Genomic DNA, 19,732 nt, shown 5'->3' with positions numbered 1-19,732 from the left:
ACAGCAGTCAGTTTTGAAAGCCTTCTTACCTGTTAAATTTGATGAAACTGACTGATAAAAGTATGCATGAGAGGAGGTGGCAAAACTGAAATTTAAAACTTTCCTAACCAGGTAAAGGAAAAAAATCACACAAGTTCAAGAAATACAAAAAATCCAATCAAGCATCAAGATACAGCATAATTAAAATACCAAAGGTTAAAGACAAGGAGAGAATCTTTTAAGAGCACCAAAAGAAAAGCAATTAGTTACCTACAAAAGAGCTCTCATAAGGCTATCAGCTGATTTCTCAACAGAAACACTTCAGTCCAGAAGGGACTGGCATGAAATATTCAGAGTGATGAAAAGCAAGGATGTACAACCAAGACAATTCTATCCAGGCAAAATAAAGAGCCTCCCAGACAAAAAAATGCTAAAGGACTCTATTACCACCAAACCGCCAGTATTGCCAGAAATGTTAAAGCACAAAGAAGAAAGAAGAAAAAAGGAGAAGAGAAATAGAGGGAGGAACATAGGTATAAAGAATAAAATGGTAGTAAATAAGTACATATCAATAATAACTTTAAATATAAATGGATTAAATGCCCCAATCAAAAGATGTAGAGTAGGTAAAGAATAAGAAAATAGGACCCGTATATAGGCTGCCTACAAGTGACTTACCTCAGAACAAAAGATACACATGGAATAAAAGTGAAGGGATGGGATAAAATATTCCATGCAAATGTAAACAAACAAATAAAAAAGCTGGGGTAGCAAAACTTAGACAAAATAGACTTCAAAACAAAGGCCATAGCAAAAGACAAACAAAGTCACTATATGTATAATACTCAAGGGATGGATCCAACAAGAGACTATAACCCTTGTAAATATATATATATATGCACCAACATAGGAGCACCTAAATATATGAAGAGAAACTTAGTAGATATTAAAGAAGAAACAGATAGCAATACAGTCATAGCAGAGTTTTTTAACACCCTCCACTGACATCAATGAATAGCTCTTCCAGACAAAAATATGGATAAGTCAAAAGCAACATTAAATGACACATTGGATCAGAAGGATTTAATTGATATTTACAGAACATTTCATCCAAAAGCAGCAGACTATACACTCTTCTCAAGTACACATGGAATATTCTAAAAGATAGACCATATGTTAGAACACAAAATAAGACTTAATAAATTGGAAAAGAATGAAATCATATCAAGTATCTTCTCTGACCACAATGGTATGAAACTAGAAATCAACTACAGTAAAAACAAACAAACAAACAAAAGTGAAAAAACATTCAAACACATGGAGGCTAAATAACGTGTTATTACATGATGAATAGGTTAACAATGAGATCAAGGAAGAAATAAAAAGTTACCTGGGAACAAATGAAAAATGAACAGACAACGAAACAAAATTCATGAGATAGAGTGAAAGCAGTCCTGAGAGGAAGTTCATAGCATTACAGGCATACCTCAAGAAGTAAGAAAAATCTCAATTTAACCCTACACCTAAAAAAAAAACTGGAAAAGGAACAAACATAGTTCATAAATACGTAGAAGAAAGGAAATACTAAAGATCAGAGTGGAAAGAAATGAGATAGAGGCTAAAAATCAATACAAAAAATCAATAAAACCAAGAGCTGGTTTTTTGAAAGATAAACAAGACTGATGAACCTTTCATCAGACTCATTTAGAAAAAAAGAGTGGCCTGACCTGTGGTGGCGCAGTGGGATAAAGCGTCGACCTGGAACACTTGAGGTTGCCGGTTCGAAACCTTGGGCTTGCCTGGTCAAGGCACATATGGGAGTTGATGCTTCCAGCTCCTCCCCACTTCTCTCTCTCTCTCTCTCTCTCTCTCTCTCTCTCTCTCACTCCTCTCTCTCTAAAAATCAATAAATAAAATAAAAAAAAATCTTTAAGAAAAAAATAGTGAACCCAATAAATAAAATAAAAAATGAGAGGGGAGAAATGACAACTGACACTACAGAAATACAAAGGATTATAAGAAAATACTAGGGGAAACTGTCAATAAATTGGATGACGTGGGAAAAATGGATAAATTTCTAGAAACTTATTATTTTCCAAAACTAAATGAGGAAGAATCAAAAAACCTGAATAGACTTGATACAACTGATGAAATTGAAGCAGTAACCAGAAACTAACAGGAAATAAAAGTTCTTGATTAAATGGCTTCACAGGCAAATTTTATCAAATTTTCAAAGAATAACACCTGTCCTCAAATTATTCAAAAAAAATTCAAGAAGAGGGAGGACTTCCAAGCTCATTTTATGAGGTATGCATTACCCTAATTCCAAAACCAGATAAAGACACTACAAAGAAAGAAAACTATAGGTCAATATCCCCGATGAACATAGATGTTAAAATTCTCAACAAAATATTAGCAAATTGGGTTCAGCAATACATTGGAAAGATCATACACCATAATCAAGTAGGATTTATTCTGGGGATGCAAGGTTGGTACAATATTAACAAATTAATAAATGTGATACACCACATAAACAAAATGAATAATAAAAATCACATGATCATATCAATAGATGTAGGAAAAGCATTACATAAAGTCCAGCACCAATTAGTGATAAAAATAAACAACTCTCAGCAAAGTGGGAATACCTCAATATAATACAGAGCATATATGGAAAACCCACAGCCAACATACTCAATGGGCAATAACTAAAAGTGTTTCCCTTAACATCAGCAACTAGACAGGGATGTCCACTTTCACCACTCTTATTCAACATAGTACTGGAAGTCCTAGCCACAACAATCAGACATGAAGAAGAAATAAAAGGTACCCAAATTGGAAAGGAGGAAGCAAAATGGTCATTATTTGCAGATGACATGATATTGTACATAGAAAACTCTAAAGATTCCACCAAAATACTAATAGATCTAATAAATGACTTCAACAAAGCAGCATGATATAAAATTAATATTCAGAAATTGTTGGCAATTTTTTAATTACCTAATTGAATTTATTAGGATGACTTTAGTTTGCAAAACCCTACAGGTTTCACATGTACAATTCAATAAAACACCATCTGCACACTACATTATACACACATTGACCAAAGTCTCTTTCTTTTCTTTTTTTTTATTGAGAGGTAGGGAGGCGGAGAGGCAGAGAGACAGACTCCCAAATGCACCCCGACCGGGATCTACCTGGTAAACCCCTTACCAGGCAATGCTCTGCCCATTTGGAGCTGTTACTCCATTGCTCCACTATTTGAGCACCTGAGGCAAGGCCATGGAACTATCCTCAGCACCTTAAGGCAACTTGATCAAACCAATTGAGCCATGGCTGGGAGAGATGAAGAAAGAGAGGGGGGAGGGGTGAAGAAGCAGATGGTTGCTTCTCCTGTATGCCCTATCTGGGAACTGAACCTAGGACATCTACCTGCTGGGCTGACACTCTACTGCTGAGCAACCGGCCAGAGCCCTAAGTCTCTTTCCATTCTTATTTTCTACCCCTTTGCCCACCTCTACCTAGCTCCCACCCCTTTTTCCCTCTGGCTGTCACCACACTGTTGTCTGTGACTATGTGTTATGTATATTTGTTTTTGGCTAATCCCTTCACCTTCTTTCATCCAGTCCCCCACCCCCTCCCTTTTAACAGCTGTCAGTCTGTCCTATGTATCCATGCCTCAGTTTCTGTTTTGTTTGTCAGGTTACTTTGTTCATTAGATTCTATATACAAGTGGGATCATATGGTATTTGTCTTTCTCTGACTGGCTCATTTCATTTAGTATAATAATTTCCAGGTCCTTCCATGCTGTTGCAAAAGGTAATATTTCCTTCTTTATTATGGCCAAGTAGTATTCTATTGGGTAAATGTACCACAGCTTTCTTATCCACCCATCAGCTGCCGGGCACTTGGGCTGTTTAAAGATCTTGGCTATTGTAAATAAATACATTCAAATAAAACTAGAATCTATTTCAAAAACCTCCCAACAAAGGAAAGTCTAGGATCAGACGACTTCACTATTGAATTTTAGCAAGCATTTAAATAAGAATAAAAACCAACCCTCCTTAAACTCTTCTAAAAATAGAAAAGAAGGAACATTTCCTAACACATACTAGTTGATCAGCATTAACCAGATACCTAAGCTAGCAAAAGTACCACAAGAAAACTACAGACAAATGTCCATTACAAATATAGATGGGAAAATCCTCAACAAACCGAATCCAATAGTACATTAAAAGGACGAATCACCAGGACCAAGAGGGATTTATCCTAGGAATGCAAAGCTGGATCAACATAAGAAAATCAATGTAATGCATCATATTAACAGAAAGGGGGACCAAATGACAAACTCAATAGATGCAGAAAAAGCATTTGACACAATTTGACACTCTTTCATGATAAACATATGCAGCAAGTAGCAAATAGCAAGATTTCATTCTTTTTATTGTTGAAAAGGAACTTTCCCAACATGATAAGGGACATTTGCCCAAACTGACATCTAATATCGTGCTGCATGACAAAAGACTAAAAGCTTTTCACTGATGATCAGGAACATGTGTGTTTTTTGAAACAAGAGAGAGGTGGGGCCTGGACAACATTGTGAATGCACTAAATGTCTCTGAATTGTGTATTTTAAAATAGTTAACCACATTATATGAATTTCACTTCAATAAAAAAATTCACATAGTGAATCATTTACTCATTTTGGCTTACTAATTTATTAGCATTTTTCCTATGTTTACAGGATTATTAGTGGATAAGAGTTGGAATTTATTAGAGATTGCATGATACCACCATGAAAAACAAACTTTATTTTCAGTTCAAGAGAAACCCTGATAAGAGTCAAAATAAAAACCTGAAAACTACTCTTAGGAGAGGTTGCCAATTTTCTTCTCAAAATTAGAATGTTCTTTTAAAAATTGGAAGCCAGATGGTCTTATACACAAAAACAAATCTCAATGTTCAATCCATAGGAAACTTAAAGGTTAATTTAGCTGTAGTTTTAGCAATGCAATCATAACTGTAGTCAACATATTTATTTGTCTTTCAGTAATGTTTAGAGCAGTGCTTCTCAAAGTGAGAACTTTTTTTTTCTTTTTTTAAATTTTTTATTTTTTTATGTTATTTTTATTAATTTTAATGCAGTGACATTGATAAATCAGGGTACATATGTTCCGAGAAAACATCTCCAGATTATTTTGACCTTTGATTATGCTGCATACCCCTCACTCAAAGTCAAATCGTCCTCTGTCACCTTCTATCTGGTTTCCTTTGTGCCCCTACCGTCCCCCCACTCCCTCCCTCTCCTTCCTCGCCCCTTCCCCACCCCTCCCCCCACTCCCTGTTACCATCACATTCTTGTCTATGTCTCTTGTCAGAAATGTAAATTCTCAGACCTTACTCCAGACCTCCTGAATCAGAACTCTACCTTTGAGGGCCAGGAGTCTGTTTTAACAAGACTTCAGGTGCATACTCAAGTTTGACAACCCCATAAGGCCAAGAGCACAATCTTGGCCAGTGAGGCTGCTATAAAGATCTTCTTACCAGAGAGTGTTGTGTTATAAACGTTGTACTGTTTCTTCTAGTTCTTAGTGTGTCAGCTAGGAATACCTGTGAATTATCACTAAGAAGAAAAAGAAAACAATTGTCATTTAAAATCCATTATAAAGTTGCTGTTGTTTTTAAGAAATAAGATTTCAAATACTTAACAGCAATGCCATTAATCTAAATGGCTTCTTTGTGAAGACAACTGTGTAGCTGTAGAAATTAAACACATATATGCATGCACATACACACATACACAAAGCCTTAGTTGGTTGAACCTAAAGAAGTATCTATGTAAGGTCAGGAATTCTCAAGCATGCCACTATAACTCTAATCATCCTACCAAAATAAATATAATTTATTGTGGCCTTGGAACTATATCATTTTCTGTTTAAACCTGTAACTAATTTAAATTTATGATTGGGAGCTACAATGTGCTAGTATCAACTCCCTCTCAACTCTCCAATTTCACAGGAACCAGGAGGCATAACCAATAGCAGGGGTCAATGGAACTAAGATTTTCACAGGTGTGTCTCCTCAGTGTTTTTTTTTTTTTTTTTTTTTAATTAGTCATACACATTCGAAGCACTGAGAGCTTTCACACAAATAATTAAGATTCCCGATTCCTGGCTTCTGTTGCACATTTGCAAGATGTTGCCATACTAGGCTACATTGCCAAGTGGCAACAACAGAGTGAAGCTGAGCAGCTGCTGCCCACTGAGTATGGTGCTTGTGTCCTCAGCTTTGACAGTGGCCACCCTGCTGGCCTTGGCCTGATTTGGGACCCTGAAAAAGTCATCTTTTCTTTTTTATGTCTTCTTTTTGTTGTAACTTTTAATTTTCAAACAGTTTAAGGCTCACAAGCAGTTGCAAAAACAATACAGAAGGTTCCTGTGTACCTCTCATCTACCTTTATGATCACAATAAATCATCTTTATCATTTTTTTTTGCTCCCTAGATCCAATCAGGTGCCAGGTCTCTTAGGTTTCGCCTCTACAATCTCACTTACATCCATCTTATTCTTTTCAGTCTCCTGGCCCAGAAGAATTCAGCGTCATTTTATTCTTACACAGACCCTGCAATAGCAGTTGGTTGCCTCCTGCTCTTTCCTTCCTGCCATCTCTCGAACAGACTACCAGATCGCTTTCCTAAAGAGCAGCTTGCTCTCCTACTCACAACTTCCAGTGACTCTCTGCATCACCTGCAAAATTCAGTTACCTTTTTACTATGACATTCAAAGCCTTCCATAATTTAGCTTGAGGCTTTTAGGTTTCATGGGCTAGTAAAATCTTAGCACAAAAATACAGTTGCTACCATTTTTCTTTTGTCAAGTAAGGCTATTAAAAAAAAAAAAAAAAACCTCACCAGGTACCAGCACCATCGTTTCATTTACTAAAGGACATCTTGATATTTAAAAAAAAAATTAGGGCTAACAATCTCATAATAAAATGTAGTCCTGCCCCCGAAAGGATGATTGGCAACTATATAACAACATATTTAATTATGCTCTACTTAATTTTTAAAAAAACATGAAATATGGGTTGGTGAAAATATTACCCGAGGTCAGCAATAATCAGCAAATGAACATTTGGGAGCCAGTGATGAAGGCAGAGTTTACCAGCTCTCTGGACTACACCTATGCTTTTCTTCCTCTAAGCTTGTTTCTTATACTTGGAATGCTGTCCCAGTTCTCCAGCCCTCTCTCTTCCAGTTTACATCCTATCAATCCATTAGAATCCAGCTAAAATACCACCTCTCCAAAAACATTTTCCTTATCCTTCACCAATTCTACAATTTCTCATTCTCTTCTTTGATTCCTCTAGCATTTTCCTTCCCTCCCTAGTCACAGGTCTAATTCTACCATACAGTTGAGTTGTGTGTTTATTTTTCCCATTAAAAGTTTATTGAGTGTTAAAATACATGTGTTGAAATACATTTTTTCATCATGGTAATTTGCACATAAGAAGCAGTAACTTTATATTTTTGTTTGTTTGTTTGTTTTGGGGTTTTTTTTTTTGTATTTTTCTGAAGCTGGAAACGGGGAGAGACAGACAGACTCCCGCATGCGCCCGACCGGGTCCACCTGGCACGCCCACCAGGGGCGATGCTCTGCCCACCAGGGAGCGATGCTCTGCCCCTCCGGGGCGTCGCTCTGCCGCAACCAGAGTCACTCTAGCACCTGGGGCAGAGGCCAAGGAGCCATCCCCAGTGCCCAGGCCATCTTTGCTCCAATGGAGCCTTGGCTGCGGGAGGGGAAGAGAGAGACAGAGAGGAAGGAGGGGGGGTGGAGAAGCAAATGGGCACTTCTCCTATGTGCCCTGGCCGGGAATCGAACCCGGGTCCCCCGCACGCCAGGCCGACGTTCAACCGCTGAGCCAACCGGCCAGGGCCAACTTTATATTTTTATAAGAGGATAATATATGTCTAATTTTTTCCTTCCTCTCCCAGTCATGTTCCCTTTAAAAACAGGAATATATTCTAGCACACTTCTAAGGACATGGGGGGACACTAATGGGCTACATATTTTAACTATCTTTTGTATGTGGTTGGAGGTAATTCTTAACACTGGAAATTATATTTGCCCCCAAATTTTTGCCTGCTATTTTTATTTAATAAGACAAAAAAAGAAAGAAATCAAGGTAGCATATACTCAATCGGTAGAAATCACTCAACATGAATTAATAAAATCCTAGCTGATATTGTTAACAGACAGAGGCCAGGCCCAAGGTGGGTCTGCCTCAGGCCAGCCTGTATTGTATGGGTTCTTGACTTCATGCAGGGAAGATTTCACAAGAGTTTAGGTGATTTTGAGAGTACATTTACTAAAGCTGGGACAGTAAAACAAAGGAAGGACTTGAGGTAGAAGAAGCAACAGGAGAGAGCTTAGGTGATGTTCTGATTTTTTTTTTTTCCCTAGAAATGTTATAGGAAAGAAGTGAGCCATGGTCAAGCTGCTTTTAGCTCACTAGAAAGTTGGAGAAAAAGGGTTCCATGGAGACAGGTTCAGAGGGTAAGCCCAGGATGAGCTGCTGTTGCCCATTGCTTCCCTGTTTGCAAGTAGCAGGGGACCCTTAGAGTTTAGGACAAAGTTAAAAGTTCTGGATCAAGAACAGGCATGGGCATGCTCCAGACAGAGACTGCACTGATATCCTTTGTCTTGAGGGCTTTTTATCTCTTCTGTGGGCAAGTCTTAGGGGCTCCAGCAGAAAATTCATCAGCTTTCCAGATGTGTTTTTAATATGCTGATGCATCAAAATGAGCATATAGGGATGTTTGGGATTATTCCTTGGTTGGTTTTACTGTTTTACATTTATTTTGGGTCTGTTTGGTTCTAATCCAGATTTTGTTCTTTGTTGCCCTGACTTCATTCATCCTTGGGTTTGGCTGGCTCAAATGGCATTAATTGGGTCTCTGTCCTCTATCTCTCTGACCATAGTGATCTAAGCTATTATGTTCTCTAGTGAGGAAGGAGAGAACCATTTGTTCTCAAGTATCCTTGATTAGGGAAGATAGGGTCTTGTGATTCACTAGCTGGCTGTAATATTGATTAAATTGTTTAGCCTTCTTTAATGATCTCATCTCAGTTTCCCCCTTCCACTTGTCTAGGAATTTTCTTAGCTTCTTACTACCCTGTCCCAACATGTACAACTGAGTTAAGTGTTATACTACTTACAACTTGGAAAAAGTGAAGGTAATATAACTAGGTAGATGTTTAATGCTCCACATAAAATGACCAGTAAGAAGCTCTGTATAAACCACAATATTTTTGTCAGTTATATTTCCCAATCATTGCTTATGGCCACTACTCTTCCAGGTTTGCAAGAGTTTACTAAACCATATTTTTGGCAAAATTTTTCTACAAAGAGCCAGATAATAAATACTTTGGGCTTTGTGAACTATGCAATTTCTGTTGCAACTAATCAACTCTGCCATTTTAGTGGGAAGGGGGCCATGAACAATAACTAGACATATGCACATGGCTATATTTCAATAAAACTTTATTTACAAATTCAAGTGGTAGGCTGAATTTGGTCCAAGGGTAATAGTTTGCCTTTCAAACATAATTGATGCAGTGACAGTTTAAATGCGGTATCAACTAGCGGTATTTAAAGTGGGAAGACACTGGCAGAAATCCAATAACTTAATCTCTAATTCTAATAAGAAGCAGAGAAGTAGAAGAAGAAAAAAACTACCACCTGTAAATGGTTATTGACACCAGTAGTGAACTCAGCCAAGTAGGGTGCTAAAGACTATAAAGAACCAAAAGGTTCAAAACATTTGACATTGGGTTAGGCCTGTGGTGGCACAGTGGATAGAGCATTGACTTGGATGCTAATGTCCCAGGCTCGAAACCCAAGGGCACTGGCTTGAGCATGGGATCATCACCATGATACCATGGTTGCTGGCTTGAGCCCAAAGGTCAATGGCTTGAAGTCCAAGGTTGCTGGCTTGAGCAAGGGGTCACTGGTTTGATTAGAGCCCCCTCATGAAGGCACATATGAGAAGCACTCAGTGAACAACTAAAATGCTACAACTATGAGTTGACACATCTCATCTCTGTCTCCTTCCTATCTCTCTCTCTTTCCAAAACAAACAAACAAACTTTTGACATTGGTATTTCTTCTATTAATACAAAATGTGCATAAAACAGTGCAGGGACTTCTTAAAAACAGTAACATATGTATTAGAATGGACAGTTAAGGAACACATTCTGCAAATACTGGTGCAAGAGAGACTGTGTCTTTATATAGAAGAAGAATCAAGCAAAATTGGAAAATTACTTGAAATAAGTTCAACAATATTTAGCAACCTGTGAAAGAGGCAAGACAACAAGGATTAGAGGACCAACTAAGAGAAGGTGAGAAAAGTAAGCAACATACCTGTGCAACTGAAAAGAACTGAGGTGAAAATGAATTCAACAAAGCTTAATGTAATTCTACTCTAACCTTTTCTTCTTTCAGTGTCACGTCTCTGACCACACCCCAACTCGCCACAACAGCACAAAATATGCCCATAGATCATTTGGACAAGTTTGCTAAGCTAAAGCATCTCATGTCATTCTTACGTGTTTCTTTTCCATAAACAAGAGTCTCTATACTTGGTCCACTTTGAGGTTTCTTTAACTCCTAGATAAAGATTCAATTGCTCCACACCCTTCTTTACAAATTTCACTTCATGTTTCAGGATCCTAAGCTATGGAATTTGGCACTGCAGCTATGCTCTCATTATGATAAAAATAAAAATTTCAAATCCTTTTCAGAACAAAGCAAAGTATGAAGGAATAAGATCATTTTGTTTCCAGGACTTTGGTGGTTGGGGAATGGTCCTGCCCCCGCTTCCAGCACTTAATATATTGAACAGCATCGACATCTTTCTCCAAATATATATCCTTCATCATCTATTTGCAACTTGTTCTTTCATTTCATAACACTTCCAGGAATACCAACATTCTCCCCAAGTGCTTTCTTCTACTAACAAAGTGGGTCCATAACAATTACTTTATTCACAAAAAGGATTATAGTAAAATCCTGACATTCTATGCTTTTGTTCTCAGCACAATATGCAGAGCTTCTCCCTCAACCTTTATTTTTCTATCTTCCTATTAAAAATAGTAATGTGCCCTGGCCGGTTGGCTCAGTGGTAGAGCGTCAGCCTGGCGTGCAGAAGTCCCGGGTTTGATTTCTGGCCAGGGCACACAGGAGAAGCGCCCATCTGCTTCTCCACCCCTCCCCCTCTCCTTCCTCTCTGTCTCTCTCTTCCCCTCCCGCAGCGGAGGCTCCATTGGAGCAAAGATGGCCCGGGCGCTGGGGATGGCTCCTTGGCCTCTGCCCCAGGCGCTAGAGTGGCTCTGGTCGCGGCGGAGCGATGCCCCGGAGGGGCAGAGCGTCGCCCCTGGTGGGCGTGCCGGATGGATCCTGGTCAGGCACATGCGGGAGTCTGTCTGACTGTCTCTCCCCGTTTCTAGCTTCAGAAAAATACAAAAAAAAAATAGTAATGTATTATTTTTTTGTGGTCAGTCTTAGTTTGCTTTTTATTTTAGAACAATGTATTTTCCCTTACCTCAAATGACCAGAAAGCTGCATTTGTTTAAAGTTATTCAGCTGAGATGTTGATTAGTGGTGGAGGAAGAACAAGCTTAGGAGTCAGGAGACACAGGTTCCTAGTCCTGGCTCTACCACTATGTCATTGGGAGGTTTATGGGCCTCAGTTTCGTCATATGTTAAACAAGGAAAGCAGATATAGTCTCTGAGTTCACTTCCAACAGTTGTGATTTACAAGTATCAGTTAGTATAATGCCAGCAAAAAGTGAAGAGCAAAGTTAATACATATATAATTAATATATATATATATATATATATATATATATATATATATATATATATATATATTTGACAGTTTTACAATATTGAAAAAAATTATGATACTGGGACGTGAGATGCGAGATTTCACTTTAAAATTCTATTTTAAGAAATAATAAGCTTGAATCATGCTTGACCTTTGGATATGTGCAGGAAATACAGTTAACTACCAGTTAGGACAGTGTTTCTAAATCATTATCAGTCCTCTAAAGAGACTACATACATTTCTCCCCCAACTGCACTCCCTTGAAAATCCCCACAAATTGTCCATATGTTTGTGTATCTGTGCTTTACACATAAAAAGTGTTTTTTTGTTTTTCATACACACCCCAGAACCAAGTTGTGGGCATTATTAACTACTGAGTATGCAAAATTGAGATAAACTTTCTGTGGTAAATTTTTGGTCCTAATAAAAACAAGGGAGAAAAAAAAAGGCCCAGGCGTATTTGCTATCCAACCATTTCCATTTGCTGGAGATGAAATTCAGAGGTGACAAAGTAGCTGAGAGAATGACAAAAACTAATCACAGAAGATACAGAAGCAAAGGTAGGGAGTGCTCTGTTTCTCCAAAGCAGTGGATAAAAGACGAGGTGAAGTTAGAAAAGATCGTGCTGCACATTAATTGGTTACTGCTTTTGAGTGTTTGTGGACTTTCAGAAGAGGAGGTTCAGGTCCATATACGTGTCAACCTCAGGGTGGGTGGGTGCTTTCCCTCTGGCAAGCCTGTCCCACTCCCTTCTAGGCTGAGGAGGGAAGGAACAAAGGAGATACCTGCAGAACCTCGATGAATAAAAGGATGGGAATGTTTTTGCAACTCACTTTCTCCAACTCTTGCCACCCACCCCCCTGCCTGCTGCTTCCAGTATCTCAGTCCTGCTCACCCAAGCTCATTGATCAAAGGGGCGCTGTTGGATCTTCTCAGGATGTGGCTGTTTCTGGTGGTTGAACTCGGCAGCAGCTCCACGTCTAGTTCCATTTTCTCCTGTGCCATATCCATGTTGAGGAAGAAGCTGTTTAATTCTAAGATCTCAAGATTTTCTGGGTCTCGTTCACATAAGGACAGGTCAGCTTGGTGAGGAAGTTATGTAGGAAGAAAGGGGTGAAGAGAAAAGAGGAGGAAGCTATTAGACGAGAGGGGTGCTCATCTTTGCAGCCCTACCAGCCCTAACACTAACAGGCATAAAGAAGGGCAGGACTGGCTCCAAACCAACTAACTACCCCCACCCCTTCAAACTCAGAGCCACTAACGCTGAGATCTTCCACCGCCAAACCTATGAGGAATTTATCTTAGTCACGTCCATAAATACTCCTCTTTCATTATTCTCTCAGCCAAGCAATAAACCAGGTAAACCTTTTGGACTAAAGCAGACCACAACCTACTTCCTCGGTGTTATCAGGCACCATCCCTTCGCGCATGCGCCCAGTGTCCAGCCCCTCGGCGTATGCTTATTACGCCATCAATGAGCATTATTGCCGGCGCCTATGTTAGTCTGGCCAGGGGCGGACGCGCAGTTAGGCCTCATGCCCCTGTCGTGGTCCTTTTTTTTTTTTTTTTTTTTTCCCAAAAAAACCTCGGTCCGCCCTTCCCTCTTTTTAGTGCGGTTCACCGTGGTCGTTCCGTTGCTCCTATGTTAACCTTGGAATAGTTCTGTTAACCATTATTTAGTAAAGAATGCGTGCCCTATGTCCAATATGCAATTTTCTCAGTTTTGGTTAACTCAGTAACCGCTTATGACTGAGGCCAACAAGCTTATTATCTCCAATGACTAATTTTTCTATCCTGTTACAGCAGACACACTACATCTTTTTAATTTTTAAAAAGCTTAATCCTGGGTGGGGGGCATGTAACCAAAACCACTCCTTAGTGCTTAGAGGCCTCAAGCTCCCAAAGGGTCCTGGTAGGGCGCTGACCCAAATGAATCAATTGCGCAAAAGAATCGTTTTCCATGTAGTTTCGTTATTTTTTTTTTACCATAATCATACAGTGTATATTTTTGAACTGAATAAAATCTAGCTTTTTAAAGCTATTCATCTAAGAAAAATATTTGAGTTAAAGCAGGTAGGCTTATTTCCTTAAATATCTCAGAATTTATTATCCATCCAAATCAGAGTTTCCATTTAACAATGCTGTAGTGACTCAGAACATTTTAGGAACTGCTCTTTTAGAATTTTGAATACTGAGATCTTAACTCCTCACTAATAATTTTGTAAAACCTCAAATTTTAGGAATATAGAGAACTGGCAGAGAAGACAAGCGCAACTATTGACATGGAATTGTTAACGTAAAAAGTCATAACATGGTATGGCACTTTACATTTCAAAAAATGACTTCACATATTTGTCTTAAATGGTTCAATCATTAACACTGCTCAAGTAATCAGTGGTGAACTTAAAATAATGGCATCATCTTGAAACAGTTCAAGACAAGTTATGACATGAAATGTCATGATCATTCTTCATTCATACTGAGAATAGAATTTTAAAAAGTTTAATTATATTAGGTGGGATTAGTTATCTAAATCCCAAACAAGAGGACAATTTGGAATTATCATTCCTGATGTAAGAAAGGTTAACAATGACTACCATTTTTTGAGCACTTACTCTGTGCCCGGTACTGTCATCATAAGCACTTTAAATATGTGATTTCATTTAAGGCTTACAGTAACTTTGAAGTAGGTATTATCACAGTACCCATTCTTCAAAGAAGGAAACTAAATCCCAGACAGGTTACTGAAATTGCAACTACTAAGTGGTAAAGCCCAGATTCCTCTGCCCTTCTATTTAAGTGAAAAAACAGACAAAGTGCTTCTGGATATTCCTCTGGGCACTGTTTTTGTACTCATAAGCACTTGATAACCACTTAAATTATTTAATAAATAAACGCAAGTTTAAATAATCTGTCTTTCATAGCTATCTTGTAAATTAGGTAAACATTTCTACTTTACAGTTGATAAAATTCCAGAGAGATTAATGTCACATAATTAGGTAGCAGGAGAATCTCAGCTAGTACCAAGATCTCCTGAAAGCCAATGTTAAAGTTCCCAGGATACTTGGAAAGCTTATGAAAGATGGCAGCTAAATGTTAGTCAAGTTGGAGTGTATGCAGGAGGCAGAGGTTAAATACCGAACAGAAGGTAAAAACAAACTGTGTAAATAGCAGGGAAATATGGAGTACACCAGAGAACAAGAAGATCTTACCTTCACTCTATTGCTCATTATACTTTTTTTCATTACATTTTTAAAAGAGTTTGTTAATATTCTTGCCAGATAATAAGGTTTAATGGATATATTTTGAATGCATAGACATAATTTCATCATGCCTAAGAATTATAGCTAACTTTTTAAAAAATCTAAGTACCATAACACTAAAAAAAGGTATAATAAAACAATGAAAGAGCAAATAAGAGACTTCCTAGAAAAGAGATAGTAATATGAAATGACTAAGTACATGAGATGGCAATAAGTTTCTACCTATTACCAAAGAGGAGGAAGTCTTTTTAACTTTTTAACAAGTGCAGTTACTTGTCAGGAACCAAAAACCTGTAAAGATATAGACAGAGCTCATAATAAATACACAAGTTGGAATGTCAAAAGAAACAAGTACTACAAAAACAAAGATTTGAATATCCTATAGTAGCAAGCACTACATTTAAAAAAAAATTATTTGTACTACTTCCCGTTACAGCCCACACTTTATTACACCGACCTAGCTGCATTTCACTATCAGCTCTTGTTGTTTTATAGTAATATACCATGATCTCAGATCTCTGGATTGTTTTAGATATACCTTGACACTCACACTGCTTCGCTTTACATGCCCCAGTGTGCTGCTATCTGCCTCAGGACTTTTACTTATAAAAGCTGTCCCACAAACATGACATAATTACCTTTTTATTTTATCAGTTGCCATGGCAACTTTTAAGCAACATGTTAACTCACAAGAGCAAGTTGACTCCAAGCCCAGAAATCACAAACACCCCTGTATGGCCAGTAGCCACAAAAACCATCACAGCCACCTGGCCTATGCAGGTTTGCATTTGATTCTATCAGATGGTAATGAAACAATGGAGCCAAGAACTGGTGGGTCGTTACCTTTAATCCTAGTTCGCACCCAGCAGGTAAGAAATACACACAGTGGAAAAACACTTCCCTTTCCATTCAGGGCTCCCAAAGCCACTGACTTATCTGAGTTTCCTAGAATCAAAGTTTCTACCTCACCAGCCTTATTCACCTCTGTTCCCCATCTCCTTCTCCCTGCACAAATTCTGCACAAACTGGCTTCTCCTTCAGCACTCCGCCCTCTTGGCTGCTTCTCTTCTCCTCCATGTGGCCTTTCTCTGCTCTCCTCCTGCATGGGCTCCTCTGCCCCATTTTATAGTGTAGAAATCAAAACCTTTAATCCAATATACAAACAAGGAAGTCTCTGATACAAAGTCACTTATCTGAGCCATAATGGGATTCCTCATGATACTGCACCACCCCACATGATGCATCAGTCAATGGCATGAGGAAAAGCTTAGTCTTAAAACTAAGCCTTAAGACTATAACGACCTGCCTGCTTACAGCCTGTCCCCCACACCCAAAACAAACTATAAGCGAGCAAACATAGATATCATATTTACAAACTTATTTGACCAACATTCCACTGCTTTGCTCTCTTCATAATCTAAAGCACAGGTATTCCTGCACAAGGAAATTAGGCACATTACACAAATTTTAACACCACAAATCATACAGTTTTAACAATTACAAAGGTGCATTTCACTAGTCTCTGAGCTCTTTGCCAAAAGCACAAAATGTCCTCGGACTTCTTTCCAGCCATAGGAAAAGCTTCCTGGGGCAGGGGGAGGGTTACCAGCAAAGCCTCCTCCCACCCCTATTAGGGTACTTCACATTGTCCAAAATCCGTAAGTTCATCCAACAAAGGAGCCAGTGCCCACTACGGTCGTAGTCCAGGAAATCAGTCCATGCACATGAGGTCTCAGCCTCCCCCCTCATCCCTGCCATCCTGGCAGGTCTTACACTGTCCCAAGGAGGAGCACGTGTCAATGGCACTCAGCATTTCCATCTCTGCTCCAGAGAGCATGATGGCATTCACCCTTATGTCCCAAAATTGCAGACCTACCAGGGGTATAGTAGATATTCCTTGCTGTTGGGCTCTCATCTTCTGGAGACTGCAGATTGCAACTCCAGCCCGATTCTCCTCATCCTCCAAAGAGGAACTGAAAACATCAGCTCCCGCTGCCAGGCTTGAGCCCCAGGCTGCCACCGCCTTCTGCTCCACGGGCCTTGCAGCCCTGGCCCTGGCCTCAGCCCGGCCTCCCGCCACTGCTGGCTCTCCAAAGTGTCCAGGGCAATCTGTGACTCACTGTATGGCCAGTAGCCACGGCCACCATCACAGCCACCTGGCCCATGCAGATTCGCTTTTGATTCAGACAGACAGTAATGAAACAATGGAGCCAAGAACTGGTGGGCCATCACCTTTAATCCTAGCTTGCACCCGGCGGGGAAGAAATACATACAGTGGGAAAACACTTCTCTTTCCATTCAAGGCTCCCAAAGCCACTGACTTATCCGAGTGTCCTAGAATCAAAGGTTTCTAGCTCACCAGCCTTATTCACTTCTGTTCCCCATCTCCTTCTCTCTGCACAAACTGGCTTCTCTTTCAGCAGTCCACCATCTTGGCTGCTTATCCTCTTCTCCACGTGGCCTTTCTCTGCTCTTCTCCAGGATGGGCTCCTCTGCCCCATTTTATAATGTAGAAATCAAAACCTTTAATCTAATATACAAACAAAGAAGTCTCTGATACAAAGTCACTTATCTGAGCCATAATGGGATTCCTCATGAGAGTTTACCACCCCACATCATGCAATAGCCAAGGGTGTGGGGAAAAGTTTAATTTTAAAACTAAGCCTTAGGCTATAACGGCCCTGCCTGCTTACAGCCTGTTTCCCATATCCAAAGCAAACTATAAGCGAGCAAACACATATATCATATTTACAAACTTATTTGACCAAAACTGATGAACCTGTGATTCCTTCTCCAGCAGCTGCTTCATTTCCAAGTGAATCTCATGAACCTGGTCAGCCTCCTTCTCCGGTGCTTGCTCCAGCTCCAGGGTTGGCATCTCTTTCTCCCATGCTTGCTCCAGCTCCTTCTGCTGCTTGGTTTTCAGGTCCCAGGCAGCCTCTCCCACAGAGCTCTCCGTTTCCTTACACATGGCTATAAAAGTCAGCCAGCCTATGGTTCCCAAAAGGACAGCCATGGGGAACCATAACAACAGCCAGTCCTCTACTCCACCGCTCAAAGGTGGTGGTGGCTTTATACAGATCTGATTCGAATCCTGCCACAGACTCTGTTAAATGTAAGGCCAGTAGCCACAGCCACTATCACAGCTGCCTGGCCTATGCAGGTTCGCATTTGATTCGGACAGACAGTAATGAAACAACGGAGCCAAAAACTGGTGGTCCATTACCTTTAATCCTAGTTTGCACCTGGCAGGCGAGAAATACACACAGTGGGAAAACACTTCTCTTTCCATTCAAGGCTCCCAAAGCCACTGACTTATCTGAGTTTCCTAGAATCAAAGGTTTCTACCTCACCAGCCTTATTCACCTCTGTTCCCCATCTCCTTCTCTCTGCTCAAACTCTGCACAAACTGGCTTCTCCTTCAGCACTCTGCCATCTTGGCTGCTTCTCTTCTCCTCCACGTGGCCTTTCTCTGCTCTCCTCCTGCATGGGCTCCTCTGCCCCATTTTATAGCGTAGAATCAAAACCTTTAATCCAATATACAAACAAGGAAGTCTCTAATACAAAGTCACTTATCTGAGCCATAATGGGATTCCTCATGAGAGTGCACCACCCCACATCTTGCAATCAGTCAAGGGTGTGGGGAAAAGCTTAGTCTTAAAATTAAGCCTCAGGCTATAACCACCCTGCCTGCTTACAGCCTGTTCCCCACACCCAAAGCAAACTATAAGCGAGCAAACATATATATCATATTTACAAACTTATTTGACCAACAACCCCAAACCTCCCAAAAGTTTACATGAAGAGTAAAAGAAACTAGATAGACAAGAGTGATGTGAATAAAACCTGGAAATGATGGCCAATGTAACATCCTTCTTCTTAAATACCCTTGAGTATCTCCTAATTTTTTTTTTTTTTTGGTATTTTTCTGAAGCTGGAAACGGGGAGAGAGAGTCAGACAGACTCCCGCATGCGCCCGACCAGGATCCACCCGGCACGCCCACCAGGGGGCGACGCTCTGCCCACCAGGGGGCGATGCTCTGCCCCTCCGGGGCGTCGCTCTGTCGCGACCAGAGCCACTCTAGCGCCTGGGGCAGAGGCCAAGGAGCCATCCCCAGTGCCCGGGCCATCTTTGCTCCAATGGAGCCTTGGCTGCGGGAGGGGAAGAGAGAGACAGAGAGGAAGGAGGGGGGGTGGAAGAGCAAATGGGCGCTTCTCCTATGTGCCCTGGCCGGGAATTGAACCCGGGTCCCCTGCACGCCAGGTCGACGCTCTACCGCTGAGCCAACCGGCCAGGGCCGAGTGTCTCCTAATTTTTAAGCTCCTGAAAATCAGGGATTCTACTAAATTGTTTGATTCCTCAGAGTTCGGGACTGTGAATGTGGTCAACAAAAGATTGCTTAGTTGCTATCATGAACAACAGAATGTACTATATATACTTTTAATCCATTGGATGGAGGTTGCTAAGACCATGAGATAAAGAGATACATACTTTGGTGAAAATCAGATTCTCATTTCTAATCCTTCTGGCATGAATATATAGCCAACTTAAAGGAAATTTTCTAAAGTGCTTTTTAAAAACTCTCATATTTCAAGTAGAA

This window comes from Saccopteryx leptura, chromosome X, assembly GCF_036850995.1.
Source record: "Saccopteryx leptura isolate mSacLep1 chromosome X, mSacLep1_pri_phased_curated, whole genome shotgun sequence".
Taxonomy (NCBI): domain Eukaryota; kingdom Metazoa; phylum Chordata; class Mammalia; order Chiroptera; family Emballonuridae; genus Saccopteryx; species Saccopteryx leptura.
This window is presented reverse-complemented; position numbering follows the sequence as displayed.